We start from the raw sequence: 22762 nt of genomic DNA on the forward strand, positions 1-22762 counted from the left end.
ACCGTCTTCACCTGATCGTGGCGGCACTGTGAGCTTTGATTGGAGTCTCTTTGACAGGAAGTTTAACGATTCTCTAAATGCACGTGGTAGTAAAACCGATGATGGTAACTCCACTATTGGTGAATATTCCTCATTCCTACGTTGTGGACCAATATTTTGCATATGAAGGCACTCTTGGCTTCCTGCAAAGTGCTTTTTTTGTATCAGCCCCAGCTGGGTGATGGATTTAGTTAACTCCCCCACTGGGATTTAGACGGGAGTCTTCTGATGTTGAGCGAGGCATTTTGTCACTGTAAAGTGAACTGGCCATATTGAATAAGCTTCGCATCCTTAACAAAGAGACCCAGCCTGAATAAGGCTTTCCCAGTAAAAAAGAAAGAAAATCTATTACCAATAATGTCATTATGCAGCGGGCACAGTGCCCCTGATATATGCCCCGGAGTTTATTGATGATTCACCGCAGTGAAAATTAACTGAAGAAAATCCTGGTTGTGCAGCTTACCACGGCTCGCTCCGGCAAAAAAAAAAAAACCTGCCCCTGCCAACTGAAGGCGGACGACTGGAACGTGAAGTTGACGGCGGAGCCACGGACGGCACGATCCTCTCCCTGGCCCCACGGTCAGATGACCCACGGGGCTTCCCAAGCGCCTCGAGCGCGCGGACGCTCACGGCCTCCTCGCCACGTGACGGGCGAAACGAACGTTTCCGCCGCGCCGTTTTCTTGGGATTGTACGACGCACAACCCCCCCCCCTCGCCCCCCCTGTGTTTCAAATTGAAAGGTCGGCGGTGCGTCTTGCAATTCAGTACGTGTGTAATCCAGTACTTGTGTGCGTGTGTGTAATTCAGTACTGTACTTATGTGTGTGTAATTCAGTACTTGTGTGTGTGTGTAATCCAGTATGTGTGTGTGTGTAATCCACTACTTGCGTGTGTGTGTAATCCACTACTTGTATGTGTGTAATCCACTACTTGTGTGTGTGAGTGTGCGACTTAGGTTTGTATAAATGTATTGACACTGGGCACAGGTTTGTGGTGTATCTTACTCTCCGCAGTGTCTTATAATCTGGAGTATATGGTACGTTCACATGTGTTTGTAGCATGCAAGGCAATTTGTTTTCATACATCATCTACACAAAACAATGTGAAATGTGCATCGTGGAGCAAAAAGGAGGTGCACTTTGTGAACGATGTTTTTATCTTTATGTTTTTAAAGAGACGAGACAGATCTTTAGGCATAGTAGAAGAGGAAGGCGTTCAGCCTAGACTTAAATCAAGGTGAGGAGCCAACAGCAGGGATTACGAGTGGCAGGGAGCTTCAGACCATAGAGGCAGCAGAGCAGATGGAGTGACCTCCCACAGAGACTGAAAGGGCTCATTGCTGGATCTGTGAACACATGAAGTGAAGCAGAGTGAGATGAGAGGGAAGAGGTAAGCAGGGGCCAAATCCGTGGAAGCTCTTGAAGACAATTAGGGTAACGTCGTGGTTGATCCGGTATTGGGTTCGGAGCCAGTAGAGTGATGTGAGGATGGTGGCGATGTGGGCTCATTAGCCTTTTCTCGTTCCGAGACGTGGGTCCCATTCGCTGCTGAATCTCGGAACGCGCAAGCAGTGATCGTTTTATTTACAGAGGCGTAGTAGGGCCATTGTTTTTCAAGACGTTGTGCTCACCGCAGAGAAGCGTAGCGACACGACCGCACTCAACGATAGCTGGCGCCAAACTGGGTCACATGCCCTCCCACATGGCCTTGTGGGGGCCTCGGTACCGATAAAGTTATTTATCTTTGTTATTCACCGTTCCGACGACGTACATGCACGGAACCGGAAGATAAACTCATGAAAGGGCTAAAGGGTGCGGGTGAGAATTCAGGCAGTGGCGTTTGGAATCATCTCATATTTGTAGGTGAGGGATTTTGGGAGGGGGGGGGGTGTAACCAAAGAGGAGAGGGTTGCAATAGTCGAGTTCATATGGAGGCATGTGGGTGAGGATCTCGGCAGCAGCTGGAGTAAGAAAATGGTGGATGTTGGCGATGGGGCACAGATGGGGACGGAAAGTTGTGCAAAGTTGAGAGATGTGGGAAGAGAATGAATGCTGGGAGTTAAAAGCAGCTACGTGGTTGGGGCGCCACGGTGGTGAGATGTTAACTACCTCACCTGGTGTGCAGGAGGTCGTGGGTTCGATCCCGACCCTGACGCCTGCTGTATATTCTGCACGTTCTCCCCATTGCCTTGTGGGTTTTCTTCGGGTCCTCTGGGGTTTCCCTCCATATTTAGAAGCAATGTGCGTTTATAGCATTTGGCTGCTATACATTTCCACATGATAAGCCACTTCGTTCAACTATCATTTGTGGCCAGGTCGCTTCTGAAACGGAGCTATATAGCTCAGTGGGCCTAAACATAGTTTAGTTTACCGGAAAAACGTCACAGTGCATGAAGCCTGTTTTGGATATGCTGCTGTGTATAGACTTCTTACCAATAGGTAAGGCATGGTATTTACGGTCCATCAAATAATTGAGCGTTCTTCTAGCTCAAAGAATGAAAATGTTGGTTTGATTGACATTAAACGATCAACTCCAAAGCAGGACACGTGAGAAGGTCAAATTGCCTGATGTGGATTTAGGAGACTTAAATAGTTTTATGAAGTCACCTTCCTGAAGATGGCCTCGGGCGTGACGTCACACTGTTTTTTGTTTTCTGAGTATGTAAAATGTATCTTTCTCATTCCAACATAACTGTGATTTTTTTTTACGGCTTTAGCAACAGCCTCCGCGGCTACGATGCGGAATGGCAGGAACTAATTCGTCCATACACTCGTCGTTGCAGTGGGCGAGTGCTGACGGCTCACCGTGAGATGAGCTGGCAGGCACCGCTCATGTTAACCTTGTTTATCCAGAGCTGCATCGCACAGAATATATCTCATCAAGTTTCCCCAGTTTGGATCTTGATTCTGTTTTCGCGACTGGCTTAAGAGAGCTAATTCTGCCATATCTACGGCCTTCACATTCCTACAGCTTGTTCACGAACCACCCCAAAAATGTATTCTCATAAGGACAATTGAGAAAGCGTAATAAATGTAGCAATCGAAGGTGATGACCATATTCGATAAACCTTGGCTGTAGAACTGTTATGCAATGGTCTACCCTTGCAAAATGTGTTCCCTTGCGCAGGCAAGTGGTTGCTCATCTCCACTGGCGGTATAATAGTGACAATTTCCAAAATTGGCGTGATGAGGAACGGTCGAGCCGAAAGGCAGCTGTTGGCTTCCCATCTGGCGGTGCAAATTGTCATTTACCACCCTCATTACGGGACACAATGTGCCGCGACATTAATGGGGGGGGGGGAAAAGGTGGTGTGCAAACCTCTGAACCCTTGCAATCTGCCACCCCCGCGGAAACGCACCGACTCATGCTCTGGCCAGCCACATATGCCAGGTGTTGAATCACAGCGGTTTGGCCCGGGAGAGATTCATCACAGATCTCTGCGCAATGGCATTTTCCTACTGGCAAGCATTTGTTAGGTGAGGCAATTTGGTAGTCTCAGGTTGCTTCGCAAATCTGGCCTCCTTTAACCGTGCAATTAAATGACCTGCTCTTGCATGCCGTGCATCTCGCAAACACAAACAACAATTGGCGGACTGTGCACTAATAGAATAATGTTTCATGTTTTCCAAATAGCACATTAAAACAAAGTTGTTGCTTTGCCGTTATCAAAACCCATTTTCACATTATTACAGACGGTCTGTAATTATGCCCAAATGGTGTCAACAATCCCTGCGCTGTAGTTTGGAGAAGGTTGGTATTAGTATGGGTGTGCAGATTTTTTTCGTGCAATGAATCAATAGCAAAATGGTTATTTAATAGGCGTGCATTCGGTAAATGTTTATTGATCCCACTATCTGGAAAATCACATGGGAATTGGCAGTAAAATTGGATGTAGCACGTTTTGATTATGTTTTTACAATATTTAATGGCTAAGGAGAGACGATAATTTCATTATTAGTTATGATGCCCAATTGCCATCGTTTTGAAAGGCCCTCCTTGCGAGACTGTGAATTGAGTTTCCATTTGACTTGAGCTTGAAATACTTTCTTAAATGGATGGATGGATGGTTCATTGGGGCTAATGCCCAATTCGGCACAGCTCTGCTGAGATCCTGAGTTCAAATCACAGGTGGTCATTGAAGATGAAACCGTGTTCTTAAGAGCACTGAGTTAATAGTCTCAGCTGTCACTAATGAATGCACAACAAATGCATCATATACTGTAAAAAAGAAATGTATTTAATGAGGACGAGACTCTTTCTAAGGGCACCACTTAAATATTGGATGATTGCCTTCCTGCAAACAGCTGTTTACATAGTGTGAAGAAACCGTGCCTAATGTTGAATCTAATCTCATAATAAACAGATATTCCCGTAGAGGAAAATATAATCACCGTACAAAAAAATCTGCCACGTTATTTTGATATTCACATGCGGTCTGGTCTGCTATCCCAGCCTATGGAATGGTCGGAGTGCAAGTCCACTCCGAGGCCGCTACCCGATCAGCATTCACGGGCGGGGCTGTGGGAATCCGCCACAGTGTCGTGACATCATGGAGAAATCCATGCCAATGTCCAGATGGTCATCAAGTTGTGTCTTGATATGCATCAAAATACAGCCACACACACACTAGACACACGACACGTGTGTGTGTGTAGCTGTGTGTGGTGGGAGCGGTAGTGCGCTACGAACCCGGTGACCGAGTTCGATTCCCACTCACGGCCAACACCGGTGACGATTAATTATCTGAACGGCCCTGGGCCTCCCTTAGGTCGACCTAGCCTCAAATGAGTACCTAGTGCGGTGTGCAAACATCGCCACTGGGGAAACAGGCGGTCGGGCGTGGTGCTGGCCACCTACCCCCTCGTATGCTGTACCGGCCTTCATAGGTGCTCGCTATCAACACTTGCCCCAACAGTCTGTTAAGGCGATACGAGGGATTTTTTTTGTATTTGGGAGGGGCCCTTAGAAAAACACAGAGTGCAACCCTGGAACTTGAATGACATTGGTGATCTGAGCCACTGGGGGTGGGTTTACACACAATTTACGGCAGGGCTAAATCTCTTCTTTGCAGAGCTTTGATTTCCCACTAAGTGGTACTGTAACTCCTTTTGAACAACTCTGGAACTATGAAGGTGTAGTGTTAACGATTCAGAGACAGAGTTTCTAGGAGGTACCTTCTTTATTAACAAATTCCACGGTCACCTCTGCACACTCCCCACAGTAGCTCAGCCCAGCCTGTACACAACACGAGCCGTCTACCAGTGACGACGCTGACTGAGATAGCCAACTCCTATCCTTTGTAGTGCAATGTCTAGCGGAGAGGTTTAGCGACAATGGCGACGAGACGAGTCCACTCCCAGGACCGGCAGCCTCGAGCTCCCGTTCTCGGCTCCTTTTATGCTCCCAGCGTGGCCTGGCTCTGCCCTGATCACGCCTCCCTTCTCGAAACCGCTAGCAGGTTTCAGGGGCCTCCATACAGGGTCCTCCGTGACCCTTACGCTAGTTCCTCCTCTCTGCCTACACCCAGTGCACGCCCTCAGCGACGCGTGTGCTGTCTGTCCACCACAGTTGCCACTGCTGTCCACCAGCCGGCGCTATTACACTACAAAGGTACCGATTCAAACCCCCTCCTGGATGTTTGGACTTGCAAACTTATTATTGCTAGCCGTGCGCTTCAGCAACGGCACCATCTGCCGTGATGTATAACGTCAGCCCCAAATAATTAATTATTGGATTATCATGATTCTGGCTCATAATCGACTCTAAAAAGGATTTTGAAAAATATTCTCACTTTGATGTCAAAGTAAGCACGCTGCCGAGTCACTGAACTCTATGCAGAACTGTGCACAGTCTAAGCACAAGCATCAGCGTGTTGGGTAATATCAACCATTGTCAATTAAGCAGGTGCAAACTAATGAACGACACACACTGACAAGTATTAATGGGGCTCCAGTGTTACGGCCTTGAAGGGAAAAATACTTGCTTAATATGTGTCACCACCATTATATCATCCCTCTGTATAACGCCCTGTCCGACTCTGCCTCATCAACGCTTGTTTGCAGCCTGGGCTCATCAAACATTTCGTGCGCATTTAAAGTGTTTTATGGCTGTCCTAAAGACAGCTTTACGAGTGCGCTTGTCCTGTATCTATTCCAGCGCATCTACAGCCTCAATAATAAATGAGAAGCTATATGTCCGCAGTGCTAATGTAGCATTATTATATCAAGCGCTCTCTCTTAAAATGGGGGTGGGGGGGGTATAAAAAAACATCCAAGGGAGCTTGACATTTAGTCTGCACAAAAGCGTATTAACCTGAAAGAGAAGATGATTCATGTTAGCATCGTTGGATAGCTTACTTGTCAGCGCACACTCTTGAATGAGCCAGTTTCAGTCAATGGGTCTTTTCCTGCAGCTACCCCGGCGTTTTTGAGTGTTACTTAAAAAAGCATTCTGTCTGCGGTAGAGTACTACATTTTTTAAAACTATTTTGTTTTTTAAAAGTCAACGTTTCTTCCCGTTTAAACAAGCGACATCCGGCGGATATTACACAATTCAACGTCTGCCCATTTGATTGTTGAACTCCCACAAAGTGGCACCCACATTTTATTGACCATTGTGGATAGTAGGCTTTGATGTGCGATCTTCAGAATCGCGTGCTTCAGCACCGACAACCAAAAGCACCGCCCTGCATAACCCTTCTTGAAAGCAGCCTCCAAACTCGCCGGGGGAGCTCTGCCGCATAAACCGAGGGCAATTAATCCGTGTCGTGAGGACCCTTTCGTGTTATAATTGTTGGCACTACAGGACTTGCAGTTCAGAGGTCACCAAAGTTCGAATCGTACTAGCAGTATAAGTGGGCACATTCACATTGACATTGGTACATTCATACTGACATTGGTACATTTAGTGTAACGCGTAGCAGTAGGCTGTCGCGACCAATATTATCCATAACAGATGGGTTTTGGGTTAGATTGCGTTAATATAAATGTGTCGTTAAACCCGCCATGACCCGACACGGTTAATTAGTAAGGTTTTCCGCATTAACAAAACGTGCCAATTCGTGACTAGTTCAGCACACCGGTGTGTTGTGTGAATATGGTTTGTGTGAGTATGGTTTGTTGGAGAGTAAACCCACGACATTTACAATTCCAGTTGTGGGGTTTCTCTCCAACACACCATACTCGCCCACCGGTGTGTCGGTTGGTGATCCGGGTTAAACGACACATTTATATTTACGAGATATAACCCACAACCTCTATTATGGGTACATTTATAATGACATGGGCACATTTAAAACCTTATGGCGTAAACTGCGTTGCGACGTCATTTTATGTCCGTTGAAGGCGAACGATACGGCAATCTATTCCTCTCGACGAGCTCTACACGATGCGCTAATCAAAGTTTTGTTTCTTCTGCGCATTCGTCCTCGCTGCTGCGCTTGGACATGACATCACAACAGAACGATCCGCACCAGGTGGGTCGCGGCGTTTATGTGCGCGATGGGATGGAGTCGCCAAAACTAAAATAATTACGATTTTCATTTCCGTTTATTCGGGACCCTGGGGTCCCGCTATCAGGTTCATTTGTACTCTACAAAATCGTCAGGTCACGCCTGTCGGGATGGGTTCACCCACATCTTCCAAGACGTCTGGTACAGCGTAAAAGAGTAGGCCAAAAATACCCTATCTTAGAGGTGCCCTCTTCAGCTCCCTCTTAGTGGGGGAGGAGGGGGGGCTTGTCAGGGCTGCAACCTATCACCCCCTAAATATAATTACGATAGAAGTAATTCACCCGACAAACGAAGCATTAAGCACGCGACGCACACACGAACGAACAAAGAAACAACAAAAGTACAAATGTGGCCACGTGCAAAGTTAACTGTCGACGGGATATTTGATTTTTAAATTAAAATCTCCCCTCTTTCTAAAAATTGCCAAACGGAAACACAAACACGCGTGCGCCGCTGGCTTTTTATGGCTCGGCTCGTGGCCGCTGCTCCCGCCGCGGCGGCGTCCGAGTGACGTTCCCGTTGCCATGTGAGTCTTCTCTTGCGGGGGACCCCTGCGGCCCGGCCTAAGCAAACAAACGGGGGGCCCGGTGGAGCACCGCAAACAGTGGGCTGCTGCCGCCGCCGCCGCCGTCTGAACCCCAACCGCCACGCCTGCGTCGGGGCCAGGCAGGGCTTTGACTTGACTTTGTTGTCGCCGTTTAACGATTTGTACACCGCGTTGGAGCGTGGCGAAACGTGCAAGTCGGCTCGGGGAGTGGGGTGGGTGGGGGAAGAGAGCTGGAGACTGGGACACCGATCCTGAGTCCCGGTACCTTGACGTGACAAGTCTTCTCGAGAAGTCCCAGCCAAAGCAGGCGAGTATGTCACGCGATTCACTTGGGATGGTCATCATGTTTTCATTGCGTAACATATCGTGATGAGTGTCAGTACACGCGTGCGAATCGTGAACTGACGTGCTGGAGTTGTTACAATTCATGTCTATAGGACTCATTGTGTATTGAAAACGTTCGCTGTTACGCCGTATTCTATGAATTTAGCAAACTGATGTATTGCTGTGCAGTGCCGCAACACTTTATGACTTGGTGAAGAGCAGTTTAACTAACCTGGTGAATGATTGCTGGGTTCAAGCGTCTGAATTTCCGTCTGTTTAGACTGTTAACACGCTAAATGGGGAAAGCGCTTGGTAAACGATGCCACGATATCACGGTTGGCTACGTACGGTGCGGAATAAGTCGCTCGGCACATACACAGAGCCAGTGGCCTCGGTTTGATTCCTGTCTATGGACATGAACCGGTGGCAGTGACGTATGCACTTGACTTGGTCCTCCTCGAGGTTTGCTCAGCCTAAAATAACAGCCCAAAACAGCGTGGCAACATCAGCAATTTTGGTAACAAAGGTGGCTCTGTGTGCGCGCGTTCTGTGGTTGGGAGCGGTGGTGTAGCCAACACCGGCGACGATTATCTGAACCGGTCCAGGGCCTCCCCTAGGTCGACTCAGCCTCAAATGAGATATCTGGTGCGACGTTGTAGTAAGCGTCGCCACTAGGGGAGACAAAGGCGGTCGGGTGTTGTGCTGGCCACCCACCTCTGCATGAAAACCGTGTCGGCCTTCATAGGTGCTACTCGCTAACAGCACTTGCCCCAATAGTCTGTTCAGGCTATGCGGGGGATCTTTGTCTTTGTGTCGCGCGGGCCTTTTTGTTTGATTCGTACGCTGTTCCTGGCACCAGTTGGTGTTTGCAAGCAGTAAGTTGATCTCGGTCTGTTGCAGGCTGATTGGGCCATCATTGCCTGCTGTTTTGCGGTGGACGTTATCGATTTCGGCGACGTCTCTCTCGGCGGAGAGAGTACGGAGGCCACGTGTGTATCGGCGTCGAGGTTCAAACTGATCGGATTTCCAATGTTTTTTGTTTTAACCTGCTAAATTAATCACTCGGGAGGCACTTGGCGTTTGTCGAAACACCTCCATATTCTTGGTTCTTTCGGTAAAGTCGCGTAGAAGGGAAATAATAAGATAAAAACAATAAAATTCTCACGTTTCGATTGCAACACAAGCAATCATCATCAGGTGTGAAAAACCACAGCAAGAAAATCTGAAAAAAGTGGCGGTTTTGTCAAATTTTGTTGCTGCAATTTATTATTTTATTACTTCCCTTCTACGTGACTTTACCGAAATAACCAAGAATATAAATCCCTGCAGTCACGAAAGTTTTAAATCGAAACACATCTGGTCAAAGCTTGGCAGGACCCTCCTGAAAAAACAACAAGAATATCAAGAATGAGCTTAACATGCTTCGAAGAAGTGGCTCTATTTCAGCAGAGAAGACAGACTTAAAAAAGAAAGTGAATTTTACTGCGGTACTGTGTACCGGTGTCGTGTTTTCATTTCATGCGGACAACTTCTTTTTCTCCTGTGTCACTTTTTTATTGAACAGAACTCCTCGCGTTTGACACCACGTGCTCACCCTGCTTCACTCTCTCTCACTCTCCTAGCCTCTCCACTGCTAGCCTGTTCTCTCTCTCTCACTCTCCTAGCCTCTCCACTGCTAGCCTGTTCTCTCTCTCTCACTCTCCTAGCCTCTCCACTGCTAGCCTGTTCTCTCTCTCTCACTCTCCTAGCCTCTCCACTGCTAGCCTGTTCTCTCTCTCTCACTCTCCTAGCCTCTCCACTGCTAGCCTGTTCTCTCTCTCTCACTCTCCTAGCCTCTCCACTGCTAGCCTGTTCTCTCTCTAACTCTCCTAGCCTCTCCACTGCTAGCCTGCTCTCTCTCTAACTCTCCTAGCCTCTCCACTGCTAGCCTGTTCTCTCTCTCTCACTCTCCTAGCCTCTCCACTGCTAGCCTGCTCTCTCTCACTCTCCTAGCCTCTCCACTGCTAGCCTGTTCTCTCTCTCACTCTCCTAGCCTCTCCACTGCTAGCCTGTTCTCTCTCTCTCACTCTCCTAGCCTCTCCACTGCTAGCCTGATCTCTCTCACTCTCCTAGCCTCTCCACTGCTAGCCTGTTCTCTCTCTCTCACTCTCCTAGCCTTTCTACTGCTAGCCTGCCTGCCACGCTCGCTCCGCTGCTAGCCTACCACTACACACTCCGATAGATCCCCACCGTACATGCTGCTAGCCTCTCCACTGCTAGCCTATTACTATACACTCTGCTAGCTTCTCTACTGCTAGCCTCTACCTATCTCTTCTGCTAGCTTCTCTACTACCAACCTACCGCCACATACTCTGCTAGCTTTTCCACTGCTAGCCTTCCGCTATACACTCTGCTAGCTTCTCTACTGCTAGCGTCGCACGCTCACACTTAGGATTCCGCCAGCCTCTCTACTGCTAGCTTCTCTACTGCTAGCTTCTCTACTGCTAGCCTCTCTACCCTCGCCTCTCAACCTCGCCCTTGCCTCCAGTGGGGGTTCAGCCATCACCGCTGGAGAGGGCGAGGCATGGCGAGTGGGGCCTGGCACTTCTCTCGTCTCTCCTCTTGCCTTCACTCCGACCAACTCAACACTCTCTCTCTCTCTCCCACGCTCCCGTATATATCCCCCTCCTCATTAACTCCTCATTAATTAAGCAGGCGACCTCCCGTCGCCGCACGCCCCGTGGCTTCCGCCGCTATCGCCTCGATCTCCCGTCAACCTGGCGCCTGTTCCTCGCCTGCAGTTGCAGCCAGCCAATCACCGCTATGCATCTTGATTGGCCGCCTGCATTTGCAGCCAGCCAATCACCGCGATGCATCTTGATTGGCCGCCTGCATTTGCAGCCAGCCAATCACCGCTATGCATCTTGATTGGCCGCCTCCATTTGCAGCCAGCCAATCACCGCTATGCATCTTGATTGGCCGCCTGCATTTGCAGCCAGCCAATCACCGCGATGCATCTTAATTGGCCGTCGCCTTTTCGTCGCTCTCTCTCGCAGCACCTGTTCGTCCCGATGCGATCTCACTGTCCGTAACTCACACATGCGTGCACACCAATTGCAAACCCCTGCGCGCGTTACTCCACTGCACCAATATTAAGTATGTTCACAGTTTTACAATTTAAGACAATAACCAGGGCAAAAATCACACAAAAATCACGGGTGATACTTTTGCATCCAGGAACGCAACCTTAGTTTTCCCATGAGGTTTATTATTTGTCAAATGTTGTTTTTCCCCAACACGGCATTTTTGAAGAACATAAACCCTTGCGTTCGACTAGGTCTGCCTGTGCGCCGTGTATGTAGCAATACTACACGGCAGAATATAGTACCGCATGAGCCAGTTAAGTTTCTCTGTTTAAGTTATACGGTGCAGCTTTTCTGTATAAATTGTGGCTTAACGGGATCGGTTTAATTTTGGTATTCTATACATAGTGCACAACGTTGATTAAAGCCATTTGAATATGAGAAATGTTGCCTGGGCAACAGCTCTCTGATTGATTTGAATGAGGGCAACAGACGTCTCCAAAGTTAATGACGAAAACTGGTTTGCATGATTGTGACCCATTGCCCGTATGGTAATAGGGGAGCGGTGGCGCAGTGTATAGCTTACTCTACCGAGTTCGATTTCTCGGCCATGGCTGACTTTAGTGACGAGTTCTGGATACACCTCTTTCGCGAAAGCAACACTGATTGTCGTTGTCATCAATCATCATCCATGTTCCATGCACCGCTAGACGAGGGCCTCTCCACTATGGCGGCACCATTACCACCGTGACCGGTTGGCTACGCACTGTTAGCTACATACGATGCAAAATAAGTTCAACATACATACATCGCTCACGGTCTTGTGATGCATCGATCAATTTTGTTCCTGTGCAGGAGCATCATTATCAAAGAAGGGGACCAGTTAATGGATCAGAATGAGTTTAACAGAATGTAGGCTTTCGCGGCCAATATTATCCATATTCGAGGTTTTTTTGGGTTAGATCGCGTAAATATGTGTCATTAAACCCATTACCACCCGACACAGCCATTTAGTAAGGTTTGTCACGTAAACTAAACATACAATAAGTTACTAGTTCAGCACACCATTTGACTACGACGTTTCGTCGGAAATTACAACCAGGCTCATCAGATGACATCCGGGATTAATTACACATTTATATTTACGCAACCTAACTCAACAAACCTCTATTGTAGATCAGAATACATGTACGTATAGAAATGGAATCTCAGTCGTGGAATTTATAAATGGATGCACGAACCAGCATGTCAAACAACCATTGGACCTTCATCCATCTGTAATGAGCGACTTCCGCGACACGTCATCTAGAGGGTAATTCTTTTTTATTTTCACACCGGGCACAACACAGGCCGATACTTATTTTTTCTCTCACTGAGTACAACACTAGTTGTTAATGTTTCTTCTGGCTACACACACAGCCAATTACTCGGCGTGGTCCCATCGCCCTCAATCGACTACACCGCTGGCTGGCGGGCGTGACGATGACGGCAATGGAAGCGACGCAGGAGATGTTCCACGTGGTCAGACGATGGAGAGAAGTGTTGCCGATCAGCGACGCAGCCAGGACCCAAGGACTCCACACACCAGCCCCGAGCCCCGTGTCTGCTCCCCCTTATATGCCCCCAGGCGTGACTAAGCCCCGCCTCCAGCAACGCCCTCTCATGGAACCTTCCAGCAGATTCCTGAAGTTCTCGGCTAACCCCACCTTTTACCTTTGCCCCATATACACCTCCTTCTTTGATTGGTTATTGCTTAACCGTGCCCGTACCCGTGATTCCCCTTCCAGGCCAGCAGGTGTCACCCTGTCATTGCCAGCAGCTGTCACCCTGTCATTACACATCCATTGGATTGACAAATGGTCATATATTAGGACAGGTGTGAGTTCTTTTAATATGAGGTGTGGGACAGGCAGGCAGGGAGATGCCCCTGCCCCCCGCGTTAACGTGAAAAGACACACTCTGATTGGCTGGAGCAGCTATACATGTTGGGCAACGGGTGAGATACAGCAGCAATAAAGTAAAAAAATCACTCTTTACCTGTGTATGCACATGAACACCTGGGTTATGTAAACACCACTGCTACACATTAAATACACAGTGTTTAGCCCAAGCCTTAGAGTGAGGTTACTCCAAATCCACATCACCTCGATAAGGTGGTCGTCAGAGCTTATCTCGCAAACGCTGTCGTTCTGCAATCGAATCGCTTACAAAACTCAACGCACGGTTAGAATGTTTTGTCAGTTGCCTTTTAGATGGCACGCGAAATAAATACAATCTTTGAATGAGTAATTTATATTCATAATAGAGTAATAACTGTGTGTCGGTCATGGGGTTTGTTTGACCACACCATGGTGGGTCAGTGTTTGTTGGTTCGGATATCACTTGCGACTGAAATGACCCATGGTAGGGAATTAAACTCAACTCGCCGGGTTCACAGTGCGGTGTACGAGCTAACTAACAACATGGAGCGTAACGTGTTAAAATCTACCACGACATGCACATTGGTAATTACTATGAAAGGCGTTCGTGATGATTCGCTTTCGCGTTTCGTCCACATTTTGTAGCGTGCGAACAAAAAATTAACCTGCCTTTTCAAAGTGAGACATTCTTCTGTTTATAGCCCGAGATAGTGCCTGAGCAACGGCTGTTTGATCAGCTGCGCTGAAGCAACAGTGGCTACAGATTGGGAGCATTTTGCAGAAGAATACATATTTACCTCCCCAATACATTATTTGTGCAAATTTGTATAAGGCAAATGCTATGACAGGCTATTTGTGTGCTCGGCTCTTTAATGCCACACAGACCCCTCTCCTGCGGTCTGGGCACGGTAACCACTGCTAACCAGGGGTGACTGCCGTTACAAAACGAGCGGTTATTGGGGTTTTTTCCTTCACGCTTTTTCTATTTTGCTTTTTGTAATTTGGCCCTTTTGGCAGGCGTGCAATGGCTTACTATTGTAAATCACAATGCCACAATTGGGGAATTATATATTTACTGCACCGACGGCAAAGCACTGCAATTTACTTGCAGAAATTACTGCGCAATGGCAAGAGCTGTGGTGAGAGCACATGGCTCGCAATCGAAAGGTTTCGAGTTTACATTTCCAGGCAACTTATACCCATCATTCTTCCGGGGCTGATAAAATTTAACCACTTTGCGTAACGTCATGGGGGGGAGGGAGGGATTTGAAATGACCTTGGAGCATGCTGCCGCTGGCTTGAAGCCGCCAGCGTGTATGAATGCCATGACAATTCTATTTTTATTCCTCCTGTTTTTTACTTCACATGCTTAACTTTTGTATTTGCTTGACGCTTTATACTTGTGAAGTGTATGCTTATTGCATATACAGCATCTGCTCATCTGGTAGAACATCCAAACGGTGACTGTCGCGGTGAAGTGGTTAGCGCTATTCGGTGAACCCAGCGACCTGTTTTTTATTTTTAGTCACGGCTGACGTGAATGCCAAGTGATACAGTGAGGGAAAAAAGTATTTGATCCCCTGCTGATTTTGTACGTTTGCCCACTGACAAATAAATGATCAGTCTATAATTTTAATGGGAGGTTTATTTGAACAGTGAGAGACAGAATAACAACAACAAAATCCAGAAAAACGCATGTCAAAAATGTTATAAATTGATTTGCATTTTAATGAGGGAAATAAGTATTTGACCCCTCTGCAAAACATCACTTAGTACTTGGTGGCAAAACCCTTGTTGGCAATCACAGAGGTCAGACGTTTCTTGCTGTTGGCCACCAGGGTTGCACACATCTCAGGAGGGATTTTGTCCCACTCCTCTTTGCAGATCTTCTCCAAGTCATTAAGGTTTCGAGGCTGACGTTTGGCAACTCGAACCTTCAGCTCCCTCCACAGATTTTCTATGGGATTAAGGTCTGGAGACTAGCTAGGCCACTCCAGGACCTTAATGTGCTTCTTTTTGAGCCTATCCTTTGTTGCCTTGGCCATGTGTTTTGGGTCATTGTCATGCTGGAATACCCATCCACGACCCATTTTCAATGCCCTGGCTGAGGGAAGGAGGTTCTCACCCAAGATTTGATGGTACATGGCCCCGTCCATCGTCCCTTTGATGCGGTGAAGTTGTCCTGTCCCCTTAGCAGAAAAAACACCCCCAAAGCATAATGTTTCCACCTCCATGTTTGACGGTGGGGATGGTGTTCTTGGGGTCATAGGCAGCATTCCTCCTCCTCCAAACACGAGTTGAGTTGATGCCAAAGAGTCCCATTTTGGTCTCATCTGACCACAACACTTTCACCCAGTTGTCCTCTGAATCATTCAGATGTTTATTGGAAAACTTCAGACGGGCATGTATATGTGCTTTCTTGAGCAGGGGGACCTTGCGGGCGCTGCAGGATTTCAGTCCTTCACGGCATAGTGTGTTACCAACTGTTTTCTTGGTGACTATGGTCCCAGCTGCCTTGAGATCATTGACAAGATCCTCCCGTGTAGTTCTGGGCTGATTCCTCACCGTTCTCATGATCATTGCAACTCCACGAGGTGAGATCTTGCATGGAGTCCCAGGCCGAGGGAGATTGACAGTTCTTTTGTGTTTCTTCCATTTGCGAATAATCACACCAACTGTTGTCACCTTCTCACCAAGCTGCTTGGCGATGGTCTTGTAGCCCATTCCAGCCTTGTGTAGGTCTACAATCTTGTCCCTGACATCCTTGGAGAGCTCTTTGGTCTTGGCCATGGTGGAGAATTTGGAATCTGATTGATTAATTTCTTCTGTGAACAGGTGTCTTTTATACAGGTAACGAGCTGAGATTAGGATCACACTCTTAAAGGGAGTGCTCTTAATCTCAGCTTGTTACCTGTATAAAAGACACCTGGGAGCCAGAAATCTTTCTGATTGAGAGGGGGTCAAATACGTATATCCCTAATTAAAATGCAAATCAATTTATAAAAATGTTGACATGCGTTTTTCTGGATTTTGTTGTTGTTATTCTGTCTCCCACTGTTCAAATAAACCTACCATTAAAATTATAGACTGATCATTCTTTGTCAGTGGGCAAACGTACAAAATCAGCAGGGGATCAAATACTTTTTTCCCTCACTGTATCTGAGCGGTTTCTGGGTACGTCCTTCACCAGTCTGCACCGATCAGCGTGGTGAAGTATGGTCAAACAACCCAAATGGCTGACACACGGCATGGGGGAGGCCTTCATCCGGAAGCGGGTTGACAAAGGCCCGTTAAATTATTATAATTGTAATTTTTACGAAAGTGTGCTTGTGATGTTATCGTGAATAGGTGAAACGCGTTAACGCGTTAATGGAAGCACGACAGCAATACGTAGTAATTTGTATTATTATATATGTCCATCACCAACAGTGTTGTGTAATTTCCTCATTGATGTCATGTCACAAGAGACCCCCCCCCCCCCCCCCCATCATTGTGAGCTGGATTTCACATCACATCGGAGAAATGGCCCTTGGAAGATGATTACATGCCGCTGCTTCTGAAGCCAGCTCAAAGGCTGTCTCGCGCGACAGCGCGTGCCGCTGCTCCGTGTCATCTGAAGAGCGTCTGTCCAGACGTTGCCAGTCGTGACCGACACGCATAACTAGAACGAGGCGAGGAAACAAGCTGATGCTAACAACAGGCAAAAAATAAACACGCGAACAACAAATATTCCACGGCACACACCGCAAGTCTAAAGAGTGAATTCCATGCTCCAAAGAAATGAACTGGGCCATTGGTGCTCACCTCCTGTTTACAGCACCCGAGCCAGTGATGGAATTCCACATTCATTTTGGCAGGGGGTAAGTCCATCCATTGGACAATCACTGTTTCCCCCCACCCCCACTGCCCCATCAAAATTGTTCTAATTGTATCGACCCCGGAGGGATGATGGGCTGAGTCAACCCCCAACCTGGGATTTGTGCTCGCAACCTTCCGATTGCCAACCGCTTGGTCTTCCGTTGGCTAGATTTGTCGCATTAAAGAAAAGCAAAACATCTTCGTCACCACAGTTGGACTGTGGCTAATGAAGTGAAAACCCAGATCCATGTGCCACGATTGGGGACCTTGATGAGAACAGCAACTCAACTACAATTACAAAAAAAACCCCAGTTTAAATCGTGGGTTGGCCATAAAAACCTGGAATCGAACACACGGTCACTTCGGCACCGGCGCAGCGCACCGACATTGGCAATTCCGAAGGGGGGTGACGTCGTTCCACATCTTGGAGCAGGCGACGCGAGGAGCGAAACGCCGTGAGCCGCTGGCGTGAGACGAGAGAGTCTGGCCAGTGTTGACCGCCCTGCCACACGACAGAGTGACACTCCCGCGATAAAGAGGCACGGCGACTGTTGCATTGCACACGCGACCGTGACAGAACGTTAATGGCAACGACGTTAGAAGTGCGGTCTCCAAAGTCGTTCGCTCTCTCCGATCAGATTTTATTTTTCTCAAAGCCTCCCCCACCACCTCCTACCCCAACTACAAAAATTCCCCCGAATAGCCTTAATAGACTCTTGGGGCAAGTGCTGTTAGCGAGCACCTACGAAGGCCGGCACGGCACACGAGGGGGTGGGTGGCCAGCACTACGCCCGACCGCCTTTGTCTCCCCGATGGCGATATTTTACACAACGCACAAGGTACTCATTTTAGGCTGAGTCGAGCTAGAGGGGAGGCCCAGAACCTATTCAGATAATCATCATTAGTGGTGGCCGTGTGAGGGAATCGAACTCGGGTGGCCGGGTTCGTAGCGCTAACCGCCCCACTACGGCTCCCCACACACCACCTCCGGCCTCTCCCCACCGCCACTGCCAAGCGCAGCTCCTGCTGGGGACACAAACGCGTGCGATAAGGCTGCGAACGTTGACGGGGACAGAATTGGATGGCAGAAGGTTACGGCAGTATCGGTGGTTGAAAGAAAAAAAAAGGCCTTTAGGTTTGATAAACCGGCCGGAACTTTTGTCACGCTGCTCTGCGTGTAAATGTCGTGCCTCTCCTGCTCAGCGCCGCGCGCCCGCGTCAGGGTTGAGTTTCCGCAACTTGAAATCCTCTCACTGTGAACGTCGTCGGTAAAGCAGCCAGGCGGAGTGCTAAAGGGCTCGAGCGTAATGCGGCCCGTTAGGCGGCCCCGGGTGAGCCGCAGGTGGGGTTAATGGATCACACGAAATGATGTGTTGACACACAACAATATTTTGCTTATATTTGCTTTTAATTACAACTAAACTATAAACTAAACAATTGTTATTTCTGCTAGGTAAGGCCCACTGAGCTATGTGGCTTTTTTCAGAAGCGACCTGGCTCTCACAAATGATGGCTCAACGAAGTGGAAATGCACAACAGCCAAATTCTCGAAACGCATGATGTTGATTCTAAATGTGGGGAGGGGAGCAACCAGGGGACCCTAAGAAAAATCTACACACAATTTGGGGGAACATGCAAACTCCAAATATACAGCAGGCGTCAGGGTCAGGATCGAACCCACGACCTCCTGCATACCAGGCAAGGGAATTCACATTTCGCCACTACGGTGCCCTAAGCATAACGCGCTACAACAAAGGAGATTGAGTTCATATAAATATAGAGTTTTTTTGCATTCAGCAGAGCCCCGTAGTTTCGAAGGCGTGCATCTGATAACCCTGCAGAATTTATTTTCTTGGTTCTTTCGGTAAAGTCACGTAGAAGGGAAATAATAAAAATAAAACGTAATAAAATTAAATTATCACGACGTTTCGGCCACAACGCAAGCAGCCGTCCTCAGGTGAAGAAACAGAGCTGTCGGAAAGACAGCGTCCTACGTCGTGAGAATTTTATCTTATCATGTTTTATTTTTATTATTTTATTATTTCCCTTCTACGTGACTTTACCGAAAGAACCAAGAATATGAATCCCTGCAGTCACGAAAGCTTTAAATCGATAAATAAAAACCTGCAGAATTTGTTTGACGAGCCTAACTCTGCTGACGTGCCACAGGAAGGTCGAAAGCTGTCCAAAGTTTGCTTCTTTAAACAAATGCTGCTGAATAGATGAATAATATTGGTTTAGAATACCAACAGCCCGGTGGACTGAAATAAAAATGGTTCTTTATATGTTGGAGGCATAGAACTGAGTTCCCCCCCCCCACATAGATGCTATTAGGCAGCAATGGAGCTTTTGTGTGTGATATCTACCTGCAGAGTAATATGATGCCTTTAGAAGGAAGTACAGCGAGTAGGTTTTTTGATCTGTCTTTGTAGGTTTTGAACCTGGGTTTTCTCTGGCCAATCCTGCTAATGTCTTTCCAAAAGTACACGAGAAAGGATTGATCAAACATCTAAAGCAGAAGCATGAAGAAGAAGAAAAATAATCTCAAAGGAAGGATAACAAAGATAAATATGAGCAGAGTCGAGATCATGCATCACAAGCTCACTGAAGAACAATAGGAGATATCTGTCAAGAGGGCCATGACCGTAAGCCACCACACGAGAACACGTGTTGTGCCTAGAACAGCGATCGAGAGTGGCCAATATTAAATATAATGACGTGAAGAGGTAGACCAGAGCAGGTTGGAGTGCTTTTGGGAGGCTGGACTTGATGATGAAAAGTAACAAAGCAATGTTCCGGTAAAGAAACAAAAAAATACTGCAGAAGGAACTGGTCAACAAAACATATCAAGCAGAGCCCTGAAAAGAAAACAGAATCTCAAGAATGAGTTCATATCTAAACTCAGAATTCAGCATATTGATTGATACTGGAGGAATCCGATGAGCTATAAAGCTTTTTTTCACAGATGTTCAGTCGGGGCGGGTCAGAACGTTACAGCAACAAACAATATAAAAACATGATACAAGTGCAAAGTATAGGAAAGGTAAACAAATCACTTTAAAAAAACACAAATAAAATGAAAAAATGTTTTTGGTATTTTACCAGGTAAAGCCCACCGAGCTGCATAGCTCTTTTTCAGAAGCGACCTGGCCACAAACGAAAGCTCAACAAAGTGGCTTAACGCGTGGAGATTTATAGCAGCCACAATCATCTAAACGAGAAGTATTCGGACTGAAATTTTGAATCAAAACAGGTCTACTTCATGAAATATGTTGCAGCCGTCGACAGGCGACCTTGTTGACCTGCAAGGCTCAGAACGATCGTCGTCATTATTTCAAACGGTCACGTGTCGCACAGTATTCGCTCGCTCCAAATGAGAGCCAACTACTCGAAGGGGTGAGGAACCACAGACAAGTGGGGGAGGCAGATAGCTACTCGGTGAGCTGGTGCCACACTCGACATCCAAGCTTTGTAGTGCTCTTAAAATACGAACCTTATGATGGGACCCCGGGGTCCCGAATAAACGGAAGTCAAAATCGTAATTACATTTTGTTTGGCGACTCCGTCCCGACGCGCACATAAACGCCGCGACCCGCCTGGCGCGGATCGTTCTGTTGTCGTGTCGTGTCCAAGCGCATCAGCGAGGACGAATGCCGTAGTCGTAAACAAAACTTTTAAACTTTGATTAGCGCATCGTGTAGAGCTCGTCGAGAGGAATAGATTGCCGTGTTGTTCGCCTTCAACAGACATCAAATGACGTCGCAACGCAGTTGATGCGAGAGCTGGGGGCTTATGAGACCCCGGGGTCCCGCAATGAGGATTATATGACGGTGTTATCAATCAATTGATGAGTTCCTAATTAAAGGGTTTTTTTAGTTAGATCGCGTTAGTATGAATGTGAAACAAAACATGCCAGTTAGTTACTACTTCAGCCCACCGGTGTGTTGGAGAGCAAATCCACAACATAAGCGATTTGAGTCGTACGACGTTCCGCTGGTAATCACATCCAGCATCAATTCTGGAAAAATCGCCCGATGATGCTGGATGTAATTACCAACGAAACGGGGGGCTGATGTAACGAATTGCCACGTTTTGTTTACGTGACAAACCTTACTGGTTGGCTCACCCAAAAACCTTCATTATGAATAATATTGGTCGCGAAAACCTACGTGTCAAACCAATGAATGAGTGTTTACATGTCGGAGGAAATCAGAGCACTCAGAGACAAAGTAACCCACGCGTCTGAGAGGGCAACACTACATTCCACACAGACGGAACAAGAATCATCCACATTTGCTGTCCGGCCTTCTCCTGGCCAGTCACATTATGGCACATTGATGTCCACTGGAAGGTGGTCTCACGACTTGCGCGCGTGACCCACCAACCCTCGCTACCCCCGCAGAGAGCTGGATCACGGGCGCAAGGCGACACTGCAGGGTGGCGTAGATGTCCCTCGCACAATCGCGGAGCGTTCCCCAAATCACGTGGCCTCTAAATCAGCGGGTTGCGTTTGCGGGTTTGTGCGCTAGGCGATTCCAATTCAGGAGGCGTTGGCACCTGGCGGGTGCTTCGAGATTTGCGCTGCGAGCGGTGGCGGGGGGCAAAGATTTTGTAGCGAAATTAGCGGCCCCAATTCTCATTTCTGGAGCCGCTGCGCGGAATGGTAATGCCACATTAGCCTGCTGTTGGAACAGATTACTCCTTGGCGTGGAACGCGGTTCGCCTGGGGAAAATAAGTCTCTTGAAAAAATTACACTCGAATTACTTTTCCCAGGGGGGAAAAAAAAACCTTAAAATCAACTGTGGCAACTGTATTGACTTCCCGCCTTAAAATATGGGGTAATTGCTGGAAGGTAACTAACAGCAAGTGACATTTGTTATTCGGTGCAATAATCACAACAGCAGAAGTGTGAACAACTTAATAATTTACAGCGTTAGCAGGCGTAAATAATTTCCCCGTAATGTGTTTTCTTCATCATCTCGACAGTGCCGGTCCATGGAATATAAACGGTAGCAAATTGCAGATCAGTTTCTTCGGTGGCTGCCATCGCAGATTTGACATTATGGGCCACTCGTGGGCAGCGTTGTATAGCAACGTCACAGCAAGCTGCTGCTCGATGGCAAAGATGTCTTTAATTGGGCCGGCACTTTACATTTTTTTGGCAGATGTCAGGGGGTCAAGCGGTCTCCCGGCTGATCGAAACGCGAGCCCACGGCAACGTCACTCACGACGGTTTCGCAGCCATTCTCCGGCGGTGCTGACAGGTCTCTGAATTGATTCGTCGTCTCATCACGTGATGTCGAAAGCGAAATTTGCATAAATAGATGGGGGGGGGGGGGGAGTTTTGGGTAAGATCGCATAAATATAAATGTGTCGTTATACCCGCCACCACCCGACACAGCCAATTAGTAAGGTTTGCCACGTAAACAAAACATGACAATTGTTACTAGTTCAGCACACCAGTGTGTTGGAGAGCAAACCCACAACATTTACAATTCGAGT

General features: G+C 47.5%; 1 protein-coding gene across 7 annotated transcripts in view; it reads left to right on the forward strand.

Moving 5' to 3' along the window:
• LOC144934736 (dynein axonemal heavy chain 3-like) overlaps positions 1 to 22762 on the forward strand; it is an 864594-nt gene that overhangs the window by 15087 nt on the left and 826745 nt on the right. For 3 of the 7 annotated variants that reach the window (XM_078860815.1, XM_078860819.1, XM_078860822.1), the window contains exon 1: positions 8330 to 8403. The exons of 3 other annotated variants lie outside the window; for them this stretch is intronic. The gene's annotated coding sequence lies outside the window, so the exon portion shown is untranslated. Of the gene's footprint in view, positions 1 to 8329; positions 8408 to 22762 lie in introns of those variants that run through there. One more of the 7 variants, XM_078860818.1, reaches the window with a different exon arrangement.

This window comes from Lampetra fluviatilis, chromosome 11 (assembly GCF_964198595.1).
Source record: "Lampetra fluviatilis chromosome 11, kcLamFluv1.1, whole genome shotgun sequence".
Taxonomy (NCBI): Eukaryota; Metazoa; Chordata; class Hyperoartia; order Petromyzontiformes; family Petromyzontidae; genus Lampetra; species Lampetra fluviatilis.